Genomic DNA, 19,512 nt, shown 5'->3' with positions numbered 1-19,512 from the left:
CGGGCAGTTGAAACAAAGCCTAAACAAAATACAACGGAAGGTAAGCTACACTAGCAATGTAATAGTCAAGGTATAGTACTGAGAAAGCATGAGGACAAGTAGCAGCTAGGTAGAACAGATCAAAATAGGAAGACAGTGTGAAGCTAAATATGCAATCAGAGTGAATGTCTTCATACAAGTATTCAACCAGAGCAGACAAACAATGACTTCACGAAGTTAAACAGAAAGGTAAGAGGTGAAGTGATAGAGCCAGTTGCCCGAAGAAGACAAGAATTTGGTAGACTAGTTTCAGCTGCTGTGACAACTGTATGTCTGGTTAGGGAGGCTGAGATTGAACTCAGAAGACCACGCCTTCACCTTATTCCTCTTGAGCTAAGGTCACTTAGTCCTCGTCCAATCCCTCGGGTAAGTCTTCAAGATAAACTTTAAACATTTCATAGACTTCGTTCACCGGCGATCCACAATGACTCTTGGATCCTCATAACGCAGCGCCTAACCGACTGGAAGATCACAGTCTTCAAGTGTAATAAGTCTTCAGATCACGCAAAACAGAAAGACTTCAGTGATGCCGAACACTCTTTGGGCTTTGGGTGTTTTGGGTTTTGTCCTCGCAAGGATTCTCTCTCAAAGGCTTTGGAGGTGAGTTACTCTCAAACGATAAAAGCCGTGTACTAATTTTGAGCAGCCACCAATTTATGGTGGAAGGGGTGGCTATTTATAGCCAAGGGATAACCCGACATGATTTGTCCGAAATGATCCTTGGTCATTGGGGAACCGACACGTGTCCAACGGTCAAACACACGCGACAACTTGACTTGGGCTGCAAGCCAAGCTGACTCATCCAACTCAGGATAAGATTTTCTCTCATTTGTCTTCGCTTGAAAGCATCGGATTTGGGTTGAGCATCACGTCAGTTTTCTGACTTTGTTCACTTGGACCCCACTTGACAGTTCGGTGGTTCCTATGACTCAAGAAAGAAGAAAATGAAACTATGAAAGAAACTATGTCTTCGCACTCCATTGTCTAAAAGCAAATGTCTTCACGTGTCATTATCTTCGACACGTATGTCTTCGCGAACCACCAATGTCTTCAACGTCTTCATATATTTTTAGGGGTCATTTTTGATTGGTAAATCGAATCAATAGGGACTTCTATCTGTGTTCTCCAGTGCATCTCACAAACACATTAGTCCCTCCAACCAAGTTTACCATTAATACTCCAAAACCAATTAGGGATGGCACTAGATGAATACGAACAATATAAATTTCTTCATCTGAAGGTTGATTGAAGAATGAATTAACACACAAACAAATGAGCAAGTGTATATAAACGCGACTTAAGAGATTCTTTGTGTGAAATTGGGTAATAGAAAGGGCGAGGAAGATAGGTATATAATGGACTGAATACTGAAGAAACAAGTGGACATGCAGTTTCAATGCTAAGTGCCCATCTGAATCTAAATACTAAATGCTAGTTTCAGATGTGGATAAATGATAATGAAGAACTAAATGAATAGGAACTAATAAATTAAGTTGATGATAAGCTAAGCTGCAGGGGAACAACATATGCTTGCGTGCTCGATTGTTGGCAGAATCCCAACATAACTATGGAAAGCAATCCACCACAAGTGACGTGTACCAGTCAGAACTAAACGAGCCAATTCCTCTAATCTCTCTTCCGATCTATGGCAGAAGTGTAGATATCCCTTGTCAAATCTTCCTTCTTACAAACAACCAAGCAAATGAAGGGTAAATAGACTGAACCGCCAAATACTAAGAATGCGCTCACAAATGACGATCCAACCTGCAAAATCAACATTGACAAACAAACATGGTATCAAAGCAACAAACTAATTTCTTTCAACGTGGTTACGAAAATAATTAATTAGTTTTGGAGCATTCATCCAGTATTGACACACTCCTTTAGAAAAAGAAAAAGAACAGCATAACAAACACAAACTGCGCGAAATGAAATTGGGGATGGGAATCAAAAGAGGGATAACCGATCGGGAACCACTTTAGCAGCATCCTTCATCTATCTCCCCCTCGGCCAGGCTCCATCTTCCCACTGCCACAACACGTAAATGTAGATAGCATTTGGGCAGAAAAATAAAGACAGACCGATTGGGAGAGAACATGAAGGGCATGAGCACACGTGATGTTGACGGAGGGAGAGGAAGAATAAGCGTCTGTCTCTGTCACCGCATCAATTTGGCAGAGGGAAAAGAAAAGAAGAAGCTCCGATCGCCGCCGGAGACGGGCCCAACGGGTGAAGGCTGATGGCGAGCCCGGCGGGAGAGCTCTTCCGACCTCCTCCTCCCCGTACCACCCTTTCCCCTACCTCCTGCCGTTGTAGGACAGCAGGCCTTCCTCCTCTCAGCGCTCACCGCTGTCCATGGAGCAAGCCCCTGCCACTCACGTGCACATCCATCTCAGCGTTACTTTGCAGCTACGTACACATGGACGAATATGAGGCGAACGATCTCGACTCGGAACGTACGGGCCTTCCAACCCGAGTCGATTTCTTCAGGCCGGGCCTTCAAAAGGGGGGCTCACCGCCTCACCCCCAGGTACCCTCTTCACCGCAACACGAAGCTAAGCCCTCGACATCAAACGAGAGTAGTAATCCACGAGAGACGCAGCGAATCGACCAAAACGGGATGGCGAGCGTGGCGGCGTCGAAGAAGGCGGCGAACCGGCTGGTGGTGGAGGAGGCCACCACCAACGACGACAACTCCGTGTGCACCCTCCACCCCGCCACCATGGAGAAGCTCTCCATATTCAAAGGTGACGTCGTGCTGCTCAAGGGCAAGCGCCGCCACAACACGGTCTGCATGGCACTGCCCGATGACACCTGCGAGGGGCACAAGCTCGGGATCATTAATCAACAAGGTGGCCCGCTTCAACCTACGCGTGCGCATCGCCGGCGTCGTGTCGGTGCACCTGTGCCACGACGCCAAGTTCGGCAGACGCGTGCACATCCCCCCCTTGGACGACACCGTCGAGGGCATCGCGGAGAACCTCTTCGACGCCTACCTCAAGCCCTACTTCGTGGACGCCTACCGCCCGGTCCACAAGGGTGACCTCTTCCTTGTGCGTGGCGGCATGCGGAGCGTCGAGTTCAAGGTCATGGAGATCGACCCCGTGGTGGACTACTGCGTCGTGGCGCCCGACACGGAGATATTCTGCGAGGGCGACCCGGTCAAGCGGGAGGACGAGGAGAGGCTCGACGGCGTCGGCTACGGCAACGTGGGTGGCATGGGAAAACCGCTCACTCTGATCAGGAGCTCGTCGATCTGCCGCTCAGGCATCCGCAGATCTTCAAGAGCATTGGCGTCAAGCCTCCCAAGGGCATCCTCCTCTATGACCCTCCCGGGTCGGGCAAGACGCTGATCGCCAGCGCGGTCGCCAACGAGACCGGGGCCTTCTTCTTCCTCATCAACGGCCCGGAGATAATGTCCAAGATGGACGGAGAGAGTGAGAGCGACCTGAGGAAGGCCTTCGAAGAAGCCGAGAAGAACGCGCCCTCCATCATATTCATCGGCGAGATCGACTCCATTGCTCCGAACAGGGAGAAGACTTTGTTGGGTGCTGGACAGCAACAATGCGCTACACAAATTCACCGACACGGCAAATATGCACACTACACAGCCCCTTTCACTTGTGATGAACTTTGAGGACAGATTCAACCAACAAGTAAGTAGCGAAATAACACAAACAACATGCACATGTGACACAGGATTTAACGTGAAAAAACCTCCTCAACTTGAGGAGTAAAAAACCACGGCTATGGACCGACCGGTCCACAAAACTTCACTATGAGAATGATGAGTACAAAGTCTTCTCTAAAACCTCTAGAGAGATTTACAACACACTCTCCACGTTGCCAACCGGCAACAGCAACAACAACCACAAGAAGCAAGATTTCAGCAAAGCAGAGTTTACACAGCTTCTGTACCCTTCAGTGTTTTGCAAACTGCTCTTAAACCACTGAACCAAACATCACCAAATTTGGCAGACACGTAGGCACATGAGTTCTTGACATCCCCTCCAAATTTCAGCTCAATCGGACATCATTTGCCTACCCAAACTGTTCGTCTCTCAAAACTACTCTGTTCTAAAACTATAGCAGTCAGAGCTGACAAAACCACTCTCAAATCTGATGCTCCACTAACCCAATACTCAAGCCAGCTAACCAGATCAAAGTACTCAAAGTAAAGGAACGAGCTCACCAAGTTTGGGGTCAATCTAAGCACATTTGAGCCTCCAACCACCAGCTTGAACACTGTCTAGTCAGATGCAGCAAATCTGGACAGAACCTCTGCTTCTTCTTCTTCCTCTCTCTCAGGTTGTGTTTTCTCTTGTGTGCTCTCACTCTCACTCCCACGAATGGCAGCCGCCACCAGCAGGGGTGGAGTGGCTAGGGTTTTCTCCTTGCTTCACTTCACTTGAAAGCACTCTCAACCGTTGGATGCAGCGAGGATCAACGGCTGACATGTGTTGGACTTATGGGCTGATGTTGGGCTGCCAACACACCTCCATGTGGAGGGACTTAGCCCAAAAAACTCCCCCTCCCGACATCATGGAGGGTCTCACTGCCTTCCGGCAGCCATGCTAGCGAGACGGCGGCATACTTCAAGTTTCTTCATTGTCACCAGTTTAGTCAGCATATCAGCCCCATTGTCATCGGTGTGAACCTTCTCAAGTTGCATTTTCTTGGAATACAACACATCTCGAATCCAATGATAACGGACCTCTATATGCTTAAACCTTGAACGAAAGATTGAATTCTTACTTAAGTGAATAGCACTTTGGTTGTCACAAAACAACACATATTTGTCTTACTTAAAACCAAGCTCACAAGCCAACCGTTTCAGCCACAATAGTTCTTTGCTCGCCTTTGTTACTACAATGAATTCGGCTTCAGTTGTATACAATGCTACACACTTTTGCAGCCTGCTTTGCCATGACACCGCTCTCCCTGGATAGGTAACCAAGTAACCTGAAGTAGACTTCCTTCTGTCAACATCTCCAGCCATGTCAGAATCTGAAAAAGCAACCAGCTTGGCTTCACCACCACCAAAGCAAAGTTTCATATTTGTCCTGCCCCGGAGATATCTCAAAATCCACTTCACAGCTTCCCAATGAGGTCTTCTTGGATTGGACATAAATCTGCTGACAGTACTAACCGCATGAGCAATGTCAGGCCTTGTACATACCATAGCATACATCAAACTCCCTACCGCTGAAGCATAAGGAACATGATGCATTTCCTTTTTCTTCTCATCAGTGGTAGGACATTGCTTTCTGCTCAACTTGAAATGGGCTGCTAGTGGACAACTCACAACTTTAGCATTTTCCATCCTGAACTTCTGAAGTACCTTCTCAATATACTTCTCTTGAGACAAGTACAACTTGTTGCAATTTCTGTCTTGCTCAATTCTCATCCCGAGAATGTTCTTTGCTGGACCTAAGTCTTTCATAGAAAAACATTTGCTCAACTCCTTCTTTAACTTAGCAATCCTAGAGACATTCTTGCCAACAATCAGGATATCATCAACATAGAGCAATAATATGATGAAATCATCACCTGAGAACCTCTGAATAAACACAGAATGGTCTGAGCTGCACTTCTTGTAGCCTTGCTCCCCCATGACAGTTTCAAACTTCATGTATCATTATCTTGGTGCTTGTTTCAGGCCATAGAGACTTTTCTTCAGCTTACACACATAGTCTTCTTTGCCTATCACAAGAAACCCCTCATGTTGCTCCATGTATATTTCTTCCTCCAACTCACCATGAAGGAGTGCAGTCTTCACATCCATTTGCTCAACCTCCAAGTTGAGACTTGCTGCCATGCCAAGGATTACTCTTATGGATGCCATCTCCACAACCGGGGAAAAGATATCATCATAGTCAATGCCTTTTCTCTGGCCGAATCCTTTTACATCTAGCCTGGCCTTGTACCTTGGATGTGATGTGTGCTCTTCTTGCTTGATTCTGTAGACCCACTTGTTCTTTAAAATTTTCTTGCCCTTGGGCAACTTCATCAACTCATAAGTATGATTCTTATGCAAGGAATACATCTCTTCTTGCATAGCATTTTTCCACTCTTTCTTGTGCTCATCTTCCATTGCATCTGCAAAGCATTCAGGTTTTGAACCATCAGATAATAACACCACGTATTGATCTGAGGGATACCTGCTGGAAGGAATTCGACCCCTGTTGGATCTTCTGAGTGGAGCAGCTGGTGGACTTTCTGGTGCTGGTGCTTCCTGCTGATCCAGATCACCAACTTCAGCATCATACTCTTGTTGTTGCTGCTGGGGAGCATCTTCTTCACCTGCACCACCATGTACATCATTTTGTACATCTTCGGCATCTACTTCAACTTACACGGGAGCTGGAGCTGCAGGAACTAGGTCAGAATCAATCATGTCTTGTTGCTGCTGAGGAGGAACCTGCCCCTTTGTCTTCACAATATCCTCAATCGTTTGGTCTTCAACAAACACAACATCACGGCTTCTCACAACTTTCCTTGTTATAGGGTTAAATAGCTTGTAGCTAAACTCATCACCACCATAGCCAAGAAAGATACACTGCCGTGTCTTCGAATCAAGCTTTGACCTTTCATCTTGAGGAATATGAACAAAGGCCTTGCACCCAAAAACCTTCAGGTGGTCATATGGGACATCCTTGTCACACCAGACCTTGTTAGGAACATCTCCCTGCAAAGGATAACTTGGTGAGAGATTAATAAGATAAACTGCAGTCATCAAAGCCTCACCCCAAAAGTGTTTGTGTAGCTTTGTACTTGACAACAAGCATCTAACTCTCTCCACAATTGTCTTGTTCATCCTCTCAGCAAGACCATTCAGCTGTGGTGTCTTCGAGGGAGTAAATTGATGCCTAATACCTTGCTGCTTGCAATATGCATCAAATGGCCCAATGTACTCTCCTCCATTATCAGTGTGAATGCACTTGATCTTCTTCTCAGTTTCTCTCTCAACCGAGGCTTGGAATTGCTTGAATACACCTAGTACTTGATCTTTGGTCCTCAAAGTGAAGGCCCAAACTTTCCTGGAAAAGTCATCAATAAAAGTCACAAAGTACTTAGCACCACCAAGAGATCTTACCGACATTTTGCAAACATCAGAATGTATCAAGTCCAGCTTCTCGGGCTTCTTGTGAGGAGGTAGATTCTTGAAGGCAACTCGGTGTTGCTTCCCTGCTAGACAATCTGAACATTTCTTGATGTGAACTCCTTTCACACCCTTCAACAATTTTTTCTTCACTAGCACTGTCATCCCATTCTCACTGATGTGCCCAAGTCTCTTGTGCCATAGAGCACATTGATCATCATTCTCTAGTGCATTGACAGAAGCACTAAAGAGCTTAGCATGAACATGATACAACACTGAGACCATTTTACCTCTTGCAATAATCATGTTGCCTTTGGTGAGCTTGTACTGCCCTTTTCCAAAACTGCTCAAGTAATCATCTCCATCAAGCAAACCAACTGAAATAATATTGAGACGAAGTGCCTCGACATGCCTCACAAATTTGAGGACTAACCTTGTACCATTTGCAGTCTCCAAATGCACATCTCATTTTCCAATGATGGCTGCTCTATCATTGTTCCCCATCTTCACAACACCAAAATCACCTGATATATAGTTAGTGAAGAGCTCTCTGCGAGATGTAGCATGAATGGTAGCACCGCTGTCCGGTATCCAAATCATCTCGTCACCATCCACAAGGTTGACGGTTTCATTAGAAACAACAGTGACCTTCTCCTCAATAGTGGAACCAAATCTGCCCTCATTTTCTTCATGCATAACAAGCATGATGTCCTCTTCTACTGCAGTAACTCGGTTGCCCTCTATATCACTATCACTGTCAACTTGCTTCTGATCTTGCTTCTTCTTTTTCCTTTTGTCTTTCTTCCACTTGTCACATTGCCACTTAATGTGGCCCTTCTGATGGCAGTGATGACACTCATAATCAGCATACTTACCTTTTGATTTGCTCCTACCTCTTTCTGCCCCTTTACCTGGACCTCTGCTCTTACTTCTCCCCCTGGACTGAGTGACCAGCAACTCTGAATGTGAGGAAGAACTAGCTTCAGCCACCTTTCTGGACTCTTCATTTAGTACCCTGGTTTTCACAAGATTCCAAGTGACAACTCCATTAGGTGCTGAATTGCAAACCGTGACCTTAAAGGTCTCCCAGCTGTCCGGTAATGAGCCTAGTAGTAGCAAAGCTCTCACTTCATCTTCAAATGTTATTGCCATTGAAGAAAGCTGATTTATAATGCCTTGGAATGCATTCACATGATCTGCAATTAGAATGCCCTCTTTGTACCTCAAGCACATCAATTGTTTGATTAAGAACATCTTGTTTGTACCTTCTTTTTGGGCAAACAACTCTTCCAATTTCTGCCATAAGGTGCGTGCATGTGTCTCATCAATGATATGGCTCAAAACATTGTCATCGACCCATTGCCGAATGAACCCACAAGCTTGGCGATGATGTACTTTCCACTGACCTTCCTCAATGCCCTCCGGCATCTCAGTGGAGAACACTGGCTTCCAGTATTCTTTCACATACAACAAGTTCTCCATCTTGCCCTTCCATGCTCGACAATTTGTACCATTCAAAGATATCATCCTGCTGGTATTCACTTCCATCTTTCACCACAAGAAACTCAGCAATTTGCACAAGCAAACCAAGGCTCTGATACCACTTTGTTGGGTGCTTGACAGCAATAATGCGCTACACAAATTCACCGACACGGCAAATATGCACACTACACAGACCCTTCCACTTGTGATGAACTTTGAGGACAGATTCAACCAACAAGTAAGCAGTGAAATAACACAAACAACATGCACATGTGACACGGGATTTAACGTGGAAAAACCTCCTCAACTTGAGGAGTAAAAAACCACGGTTGTGGACCGACCGGTCCACAAAACTTCACTATGAGAATGATGAGTACAAAGTTTTCTCTAGAACTTCTAGAGAGATTTACAACACACTCTCCATGTTGCCAACCGGCAACAGCAACAACAACCATAAGAAGCAAGATTTCAGCAAAGCAGAATTTACACAGCTTCAGTATCCTTCACTGTTTTGCAAACTTCTCTTAAACCACTGAACCAAACAATACCAAATTTGGCAGACAAGTAGACACATGCGTTCTTGACATCTCCTCCAAGTTTCAGCTCAATCGGACATCATTTTCCTACCCAAACTGTTCGTCTCCCAAAACTACTCTGTTCTGAAATTGCAGCAGTCAGAGCTTACAAAACCACTCTCAAATCTGATGCTCCACTGATCGAATCCTCAAACCAGCTAACCAGATCGAAGTACTCAAAGTAAAGGAACGAGCTCACCAAGTTTGGGGTCGATCCAAGCACATTTGAGCCTCCAACCACCAGGTTGAACACTGTCTAGTCAGATGCAACAGATCTGGACAGAACCTCTGCTTCTTCTTCTTCCTCTCTCTCAGGTTGTGTTTTCTCTTGTGTGCTCTCACTCTCACTCCCACGAATGGCAGCTGCCACCAGCAGGGGTGGAGTGGCTAGGGGTTTCTCCTTGCTTCACTTCACTTGGAAGCACTCTCAACTGTTGGATGCAGTGAGGATCAACGGCTGACATGTGTTGGACTTATGGGCTGATGTTGGGCTGCCAACACACCTCCATGTGGAGGGACTTAGCCCAACAGACTCACGGTGAGATCGAGAGGCGCATCATCTCCCAGCTGCTGACACTGATGGATGGCATGAAGGCCCACGTGCATGTCATCGTCATGGGCGCCACGAATCGCCCCAATAGCATCGACCCTGCCTTGAGGTGCTTTGGGAGGTTCAATCGCGAGATCGACATCGGCCTGCCGGACGAGGTCGGGTGTCTCGAAGTGCTTCGCATCCACACCAAAAACATGAAGCTGGACAAGGACGTCAACCTGGAGGTGGTTGCCAAGGATACACACGGCTACATCGGCGCCGACTTGGCCGCGCTCTGCACCGAGGCGGCGCTGGAGTGCATTAGGGAGAAGATGGACATGATCGACTTAGAGGATGACACCATCGACGGCGAGATCTTGAACTCCATGGCCGTCACCAATGACCACCTTAAGACGGGCCTCGTCGGCACAAACCCGTCCGTGCTACGTGAGACCGTCGTGGAGGTGCCCAACGTCAGCTGGAACGATATCGGCGGCCTCGATAGCGTCAAGAGGGAGCTGCAAGAGACCGTTCAGTACCCGGTCGAGCACCCGGAGAAATTCAAGAAGTTCGGTATGTCGCTGTCCAAGGGCGTCCTCTTCTACGGGCCACCAGGATGCGGCAAGACCTTGCTGGCGAAGGTGATCGCCAACGAGTGCCAGACCAACTTCATCAGCATCAAGGGGCCAGAGCTGCTCACCATGTGGTTTGGTGAGAGCGAGACCAATGTGTGCGAGATCTTCGACAAGGCGCGCCAGTCTGCGCCGTGTGTGCTGTTCTTTGACGAGTTCGACTCCATCGCAACCCAAAGAGGTGGCAGAGTGGGCGACGCTGGTGGTGCGACGGATAGGGTCCTGAACCAGCTGATGAAGCTATGTACCTAGGGTAGGGTCATGGACCTGACCTAGACATCCTCCCCTAGGATAGCACCCTAAAGCCAGGATCATTCAAACAGTACCATCATCCACTCGACCATAGACGTTCCACTTAGAAGAATCAATGTCATTCGACTGTCGCAAAAGTGGCTCGACGGGCAGAAGAGCTAAAGTCACTCTGCACGAACAACGGTGAAGCATTTACTTGTAGGCTCAATTGTCATTTATAGCACCTAAATACAGGCGTTACCAGTAACGTCTCCATCTTTATGTACCTTAAACCCTTTGTAACTGAGGGCGAGAGGGGTCTGGCGAACTCTATATAAGCCACCCCCCTCCTCAGGGACAAGGGTTCACACCCCCTGTAACACACACGCATATAATCCAGTCGACCGCCTCCGGGCTCCGAGACATAGGGCTGTTACTTCCTCTGAGAAGGGCCTGAACTCGTAAAACTCGCGTGTACAACTCCTCCATAGCTAGGATCTTGCCTCTACATCCCTACCCCCCATTCTACTGTCAGACTCAGAACCACGACAGTTGGTGCCCACCGTGGGGCAGGTGTCTTAGCGACTTGTTGGAGAAGTTGCGATTTTTCCGATCCCCATCAACATGGTTTCGGGCGGAGATTTGGCCGAGGGCCGCGAGATCCGTCTTGGTGCGCTCGTGTTCATCGCCGACGACTCCGCTTGGCTCCAAGAAGCGCCACTTGACGTCGAGGCGCTCCCCGCCCGTGGGGCAACGCACTTTCGCGCGTGCATCCGTGGCGTCGTCCTACGGCAGCCGTCGACTCAGTATCGGTCAGCTCCTGTGCTGATCCCCCTCCCTGCCGCCCGCCGGAGCAAGCGTTCCGGTCGATCGAGGCTTCAACGGTGGGTGAAGCATGCGGTGGCTCACCAGTCGGTCACCCCCTAAGTCGCGGCAATCGAGCCTGATGAAACTCTCTACGGCCTGTTCGACTGGCTCCGTAGAGACTGCATCCGAGTGCGACAACAGCGACCCCGCGGCAGAAGTTTTGATGGTCAATGGACCACGCAGTCCTCCTGGCTTCACTCGTGAAGACGGAGGCGACGGGGGCGGCGATCCGTCGCATGTTCACGAAGAGTACCGCCCAGAACCCCTCTCTTCGCAGCGAAGGGAAGAACTTCGCCGCCGGAACATGGATGCGCTTCACACTCCTATCGTTGGAGAAACCCCTCAGGCCCAGGCCTTGGAGGAGGCGCGCCTGGCCAACTTGGCTGAGCGGACTTGACTGGAGAACCTCCAGCGCGCACTCGATGAGCGTGCTCGGCAGCGTATCCCCGAGTCCAGTTGATGTCAACTTTTTCTGCCTCTGACTCAGGTATACCGAACTCCGATCCAGAATCTCGCAGCTGCGGCCCGAATAGCGGAGTCAATCCAACCTTCCCAGTCAGAAGCTGGTCGAGGTCTGCTGCAGATCCGGGCTTTGCTCCATGCGGCGGGAGAGCAGAATACAGCAGTATCTCAGTCGCGGAATAGGATCCATAGCAGATCCGCGGTTGCAGACACAGCCCAGCCGGCTCACAGCCCGAGATCGCCCCCGAGGCGTGAAGGACGTGAAGACCGGCGAGATCAGTACAGAAACCGCGAGCAGTATGATCACCGACTCGATCACGATGATTGTCGTCGAGTGCCCACGCCTCCCCCAAGGAGTGGGTCATACGTGCCTCGGCAGCATGATGACAGACGTCCTCACAGTGGTGGGCGAAGGATTGCAGTCGACCCCAGGGAGCCGGGCTTTGATGCGAGATCTATTCTCGTTCAGGGTCTGGTCAACAGAAACAAAGCTCACAGAGAGGGTCATGACAGAGATTTCCCAACCAGCAGCAGGGTACATGTCTCAGGTCCAGAGTGCTTCAGCAGAGCCATCAGGGCTACGGTGATTCCTCCCAACTTCAGCTTGGCGACTAGAGTCAGTAAGTTCACTAGCGAGTCCAAGCCTGATACTTGGCTTGAGGATTATCGAGTGGCTGTACAGATTGGTGGTGGCAATGATGAAGTGTCCATGAAGAACCTTCCTTTGATGTTGGAGGGCTCAGCCAGAGCGTGGCTGAATCAGTTAGCGCCTGGTAGTATTTATACTTGGGAAGATTGTAACGCCCTCGATGCGGCTATATCTCCTACGTGTCGAAGCACGACTTAGAGGCATAACCGCATTGAAAGCAATATCGCAAGTGAGGTAATCATCATAACAACCCATGTAAATAAGTAAAGGGGAAGGTACATAGTTGGCTTACACTTGCCACATCACACAAATATCATAAATAACATTACATTCATCCAATACAATGAGGGTACGACTACGGTACCAAAATAAAGATCAACCCCTAAATGCGACAAAGTCCCCGATCGCCCCAACTGGGCACCACTACTGATCATCTGGGAAAGACACGTAGTAACGGCGAGAGTCTTCATCGAACTCCCACTTGAACTCGGTCATGTCATCTGGAACAGTATCATCGGTCCCTGCATCTGGTTTTGGAAGGAATCTGTGAGTCACGGGGACTCAGCAATCTCACACCCTCGCGATCAAGACTATTTAAGCTTAAAGGTAAGGTAAGGTATGATGTGGAGCTGCAGCAAGCGACTAGCATATACGGTGGCTAACATATTCGCAAAAGAGAGCGAGAAGAGAAGGCAAAAGCACGGTCGAACAACTATGATCAAGAAGTGATCCTAGAACAACCTACGTCAAGCATTACTCCAACACTATGTTCACTTCCCGGACTCCGCCGAGAAGAGACCATCACGGTTACACACACGGTTGATGCATTTTAGTTAAGTTAAGTTTCAGGTTATCTACAACCGGACATTAACAAATTCCCATCTGCCCATAACCGCGGGCACGGCTTTCAAAAGTTCAAATCCCTGCAGGGGAGTCCCAACTTATCCCATCACAAGCTCCCATGGTCAACGAAGGATATTCCTTCTCCCAAGACAATCCGATCAGACTCGGCATCCCGGTTACAAGACATCCTTGACAATGGTAAAACAAGTCCAGCAACACCACCCGGATGTGCCGACCAATCCCGATAGGAGCTACACATATCTTGTTCTCAGGGCACACTCAGATGAACACTACGTACAACTAAAACCAACCCTCAAGTTTTCCCGAGGTGGCGCTGCAAGTGGCTCTGTTTGGACCAACACTCAGAGGAGCACTGGCCCGAGGGGGTTTAAATAAAGATGACCCTTGGGCTCCGGAAACCCAAGGGAAAAAGAGGCTAGGTGGCAAATGGTAAAACCAAGGTTGGGCATTGCTGGAGGAGTTTTATTCAACGCGAACTATCAAGGGGTTCCCATTATAACCCAACCGTGTAAGGAACGCAAAATCCGGGAACATAACACCGATATGATGGAAACTAGGGCGGCAAGAGTGGAACAAAACACTAGGCATAAGGCCGAGACTTCCACCCTTTACCAAGTATATATGTGCATTAAGATAAACAAGATAAAATGGTGATATCCCAACAATAAACAATGTTCCAACAAGGAACGATCTCCAATCTTCACCTGCAACTAGCAACGCTATAAGAGGGACTGAGCAAAGCGGTAACATAGCCAAACAACGGTTTGCTAGGACGGGTGGGTTAGAGGTTTGGCATGGTAATATGGGAGGCATGATAAGCAAGTGGTAAGTATCGTAGCATAGGCATAGCAAAAGAGCGAGCATCTAGCAAGCAAAGATAGAAGTGATTTCGAGGGTATGGTCATCTTGCCTGCAAAGTACTCCGAGTTGCCTTGATCCTCGTAAGTGAACTCAACGGGCTCCTCGTTCACGAACTTGTCTCCCGGCTCTACTCAAACAAGAACAACAAGCTAAAGGAGCACAATCAACCACGTGCAATGCTCAAGCAACATGATGCAACATGGTATGATATGCGGGATGCGGTATGTGATGCATATGCAAGATTTGCAAAGGAATGATTGAACCTGGCCTCAACTTGGAAAACCAAGAGTTCCACTGGAAAGGTGAGTTGATTTCGGTTGAAATCGATATAAAGATCACCGGAATCGGATGCACGGTTTGGAAATGGCAAGCAAAACAAATATGGCACCGGTCTGCGATAATCAGCAAGTAGCCATCTAAATGCAACAAGAACAACATGCTACAACACTCAAACATAACAAAAAAATACATGGCAGGGATCCACTCATGAAGCTTGACAAAAGAAGAACACTGAGCTACGGCTAATTCATCTATTAACAGGTTCAAACAAGCATGGCAAAAATGCAAATGATAACAGGTTTCAGACTTAGTGAAATTAACACAAGTCTGGAATTTATCATCAGGAAGCAATCTTTAGAGCATGAAAACTACATGCTACAGGAACATATCATGGCAAAGAAAGGCATGGAATGAAGCTACTCTAAGCATATAACAAAAGTCCCTTAGTGACCTTGAGCCAAAAGGGATCAGAAAATACAATTGCAAGCATGTGAACATAGCAAAAACATAAACAGATTCAGACTTTGTGAAAAACTGGAGCATGCAAAACAGTTAACAAGTAGGCATGTTTACGAGCTCGATGCACTCACTACAGAGCATGGCATGACAAACTAAGCATACACCCATCAAGAAGACATGGCATAGAAGCTAGAAATGGCAAGAACAACAACATAGCATGCACGGATCAATAGCAACATCCCCTGCAAAATCGCTAAACATGTCAACAATCTGCCAGGATCATTTTATAGCAAACGTAGAGCTCGATTGACTCAAGCTAGGGTGCTCCATAATTGCAAATAAAGACATGGATGGATAGAGCACCACAATGTTAACAAAACATCCTTACTGATCATCCTCCAAAGAGGCACGGATCACTAGGAAACAACATGAACATATGATATAAAAACAAAAGCAGGACAAGGACTTAGTGAAAAACTAAGTCCCTGAAATCAGGATCAACGATTACGCCACTTTGCATGCTTGTGCTAGTCACCACATAGATCACAAAAATACATGGCAAGCACCTTTGTAAAGATAACATGACATTCATCAAAACACATGTAGAGCTCAGGATCATAGCATGCACACATTAATCATGGCAAAAATGACAAAAGGCCATTTGCTTAAACAGATCTGAAATATTCCTCATATATCCCTCTTCCAACAGCATTTCAGGCATGAAGATGAGCTCAAATGAAAATGATGCAATGAGATGAAATGATGTACTCGTCGAGACGAACATTTTGATATGCTACACGCATGAATCGGAGCTACGGGTGCAGAGTTATGGCATGCCAAAGTATGCAAAAATGCTAGGGTTAGGGACAAAAAAGTCAATCGAGGGAGGTTTCAGATCTGGATCTGGCCGGGGCACTGTAGCTGCGCACGACTCCCGAGGTTCGCCGGAGACGGGGAAGACACCGGAGCTGCAGGAGGTGGCCGGAGACGGAGGTGCGCCGGCGAGGAGAGGAAGAGGCGGCGGGGCGGCGCGCCTCGGTGGCGGCGGCCGGGCGGCGAGCTGGGCGGCGGCGAGGACGCCTCTGGTCGGCGGCGAGGAGCTGCACGGCGGAGGCCGGCGAGCCGGTGAGAGAGCGTCGCGGGCACGCCTCCGAGGCGCGGGCGGCGGAAGGAACGGGCCGGGTGGGCCGGCTCCGAGCCCCGCGGGCCTGACACGGTCGGTGGCGATGCGGTCCCGCCCGGGACAGGTGGCGCCTGCGGATTGGTCGGCGGCGGCGGGCGGACACGTCCGGCGCCGGCGGACTTTGTCCGGCGCGCGGAGGAAGAAGGGACTAGGGTTTGGGGTGTGTAGGGATCCGAAATTTTTGTGGAGGGATCTATTTATAGAGGTAGGAGGAGCTAGGAGTCTCCAAATTGAGCACGTTTTGCGGCCACGCGATCGTGATCGAATGCTCTAGATGATGGGAGAGGTTTAGGTGGGTTTTGGGCCAGTTTGGAGAGGTGTTGGGCTGCAACACACACGAGGCCTTTTCGGTCCCTCGGTTAACCGTTGGAGTATCAAACGAAGTCCAAATGGCACGAAACTTGACAAGCGGTCTACCGGTAGTAAACTAAGGCTACATGACAAGTCTCGGTCCAATCTGAAAATGTTTAACCCGCACACACGAAAAGAGGTAGAAAGGGCCACTGGAGGACATAGGAGCGCCGGAATGCAAAATGGACAACGGGGAAAATGTTCGGATGCATGAGACGAGCACGTATGCAAATGCAATGCACATGATGACATGATATGAGATGCATGAAAAAGACAACAACACACGGAGGCAAAAACCCAACAATGACGAAATGAAATAACTTAGTGCCGGAAACGGCAAGAGTTGGAATACATATAAGGTAAATTACATCCGGGGTGTTACAACACTCCACCACTACGAAAGGATATCGTCCCGAGATCTAGGACTGGAAAAACTCCGGGTACTCAGAACGGAGGTGATCCTCGCGTTCCTAGGTGGCTTCACGGTCGGAATGATGTGACCACTTGACTTTGAGGAATTTGATTGACTTGTTGCGAGTCTTGCGCTCAGTTTCTTCAAGAATAGCAACTGGGTGCTCACGATAAGATAGGTCTTCTTGGAGATCAACGTCTTCGAAGTTGACAGTGCGGTCAGGGGTTTTGAAGCACTTGCGGAGTTGAGACACGTGAAACATGTCGTGCACGTTTGCAAAGTTTGAGGGAAGCTCAAGTTGATAGGCGAGATCGCCTCTCTTGCTGACGATCTTGAAAGGACCCACGTATCTAGGGGCAAGCTTCCCTTTGATACCGAAGCGACAAGGACCTTTCATTGGAGAGACGCGGAGGTAAACATGGTCTCCGATCTCGAAAGCCAAATCACGATGCTTACTGTCATAGTAGCTCTTCTGGCGCGATTGCGCGGCTTTGAGGTTATCGCGAATGACTTTGCACATCTCCTCTGCCTCTGTGATCAAGTCATTGCCAAGAAGTTGACGTTCACCAGTCTCTAACCAGTTAAGAGGAGTACAACACTTCCTGCCATAGAGAATTTCAAATGGGGCCTTGCCCAAACTCGCTTGGAAGCTGTTGTTGTAGGAGAACTCGGCATATGGAAGACAATCTTCCCACTTCATACCGAAGGAGATGACGCAAGCCCTGAGCATATCTTCAAGAATCTGATTGACACGCTCAGCTTGGCCACTAGTTTGAGGATGAAAAGCTGTGCTGAAACGGATGTCGGTGCCCATGTCCTTCTGAAAAGAATCCCAAAACTTGGAGGTGAAGATGTTGCCATGATCTGAACAAATCAACTACGGAATGTTGTGTAGCGAGACAATCCGAGAGGTGTATAGCTCTGCCAATTGAGCTGCTGTGATGGATTCTTTGATAGGAAGGAAATGAGCCACTTTAGTGAGTTTGTCGATGACAACGAAGATAGCATCATTGCCACGCTTGGACTTTGGAAACCCAGTCACGAAGTCCATATCAATGTGGTCAAACTTCCATTTTGGAATGGCAAGAGGTTGGAGGAGACCAGCTGGTCGTAGGTGTTCTGCCTTCACTCTTCTGCAGACATCACATTCATTCACGAACTGAGCAATCTCGCGCTTCATTCGAGTCCACCAATACGACTGCTTGAGGTCATGGTACATCTTTGTACTTCCAGGGTGGATAGAGAGGAGTGAATTGTGAGCCTCGTTCATAATGACTTTACGAAGGTCACCTTTAGGCACAACAATGCGATCCTCGAAGAATAGAGTATCCTTGTCATCAAGGCGATAGCACTTGTACTTGGATTGACTCTTGGCAATCCCAATCTTCACCTTCTTCACCATAGCATCAAGAAGTTGAGCCTCACGAATCTGATCTTCCAAAGTAGGAGAGACTTGAAGGTTGGCGAGCAAACCTTGAGGAACAACTTGCAGATTGAGTTTGCGGAAAGCTTCACAAAGCTCGGGTTGGTAAGGCTTGAGAATCAAACTGTTGCAGTAAGCCTTCCTGCTCAATGCGTCAGCAATTACATTGGCCTTGCCTGGAGTATATTCGATACTCGTATTATACTCTTGAATCATTTCGACCCAACGAGTCTGCCCGAGGTTGAGATTAGGCTGAGTGAAGATGTACTTGAGACTCTTATGATCAGTGAAGATGTCCACTTTTCTTCCCAATAAGAGATGTCTCCAAGTCAAAAGAGCATGCACAACTGCCGCCAACTCGAGGTCATGAGTGGGGTAGTTCTTTTCATTGGGCTTCAACTGGCGAGAGGTATAAGCCACAACTTTCTTCTCTTGCATCACCACTGCACCAAGACCTTGAAGAGAGGCATCACAAAAGACCTCGAACGGTTTGGATTCATCAGGAGGAGTCAGAACTGGAGCAGTGACTAACTTCTCTTTCAGGGTGTTGAAAGCGATGTCACATTCAGGAGACCAAACATACTTGACGTGCTTCTGGAGAAGGTTGGAAAGAGGCTTCGCGATCTTAAAGAAGTTCTCAACGAACCTTCGACAATAGCTTGCGAGACCAAGGAAGCTGCGGAGTTGCTTCACGTTCTGAGGTGGTTCCCAATTCACAATTGCAGACACCTTCTCAGGATTAACCGCTATGCCCTTGGCAGAGATGATATGCCCAAGGTAGAGAACCTCATTGAGCCAAAACTCGCACTTTGAAAACTTGGCATAGAACTGATGTTCTCTGAGCTTATCCAGCACCAAACGCAAGTGCTTGGCATGATCCTCCTTGTTCTTGGAAAAGACCAAAATGTCATCAAGGTAGACCAAGACGAAGTCATTTGTGTAAGGGTTGAAGATGAAGTTCATCATGCGAGAGAAAGTTGGCGGAGCGTTGACGAGGCCAAAAGACATGACAATGTATTCATATGAACCATAGCTTGTTCTGAACGCTGTCTTGGGGATATCCTCTTCACGAATGCGAATCTGATGATAGCCCATATGGAGATCAAGCT

At 48.1% G+C, this 19,512-nt stretch overlaps 1 pseudogene; it reads left to right on the top strand.

Moving 5' to 3' along the window:
* The first annotated feature begins 2,659 nt into the window (after positions 1-2,659).
* LOC125527798 (cell division cycle protein 48 homolog) overlaps positions 2,660-19,512 on the top strand; it is a 51,466-nt pseudogene continuing 34,613 nt past the window's right edge.

The sequence above is a fragment of the Triticum urartu genome, chromosome 1A (genome assembly GCF_056163025.1).
Source record: "Triticum urartu cultivar PI428250 chromosome 1A, HENAU_Tu73, whole genome shotgun sequence".
Lineage (NCBI taxonomy): Eukaryota > Viridiplantae > Streptophyta > Magnoliopsida > Poales > Poaceae > Triticum > Triticum urartu.
This window is presented reverse-complemented; position numbering and strand designations above follow the sequence as displayed.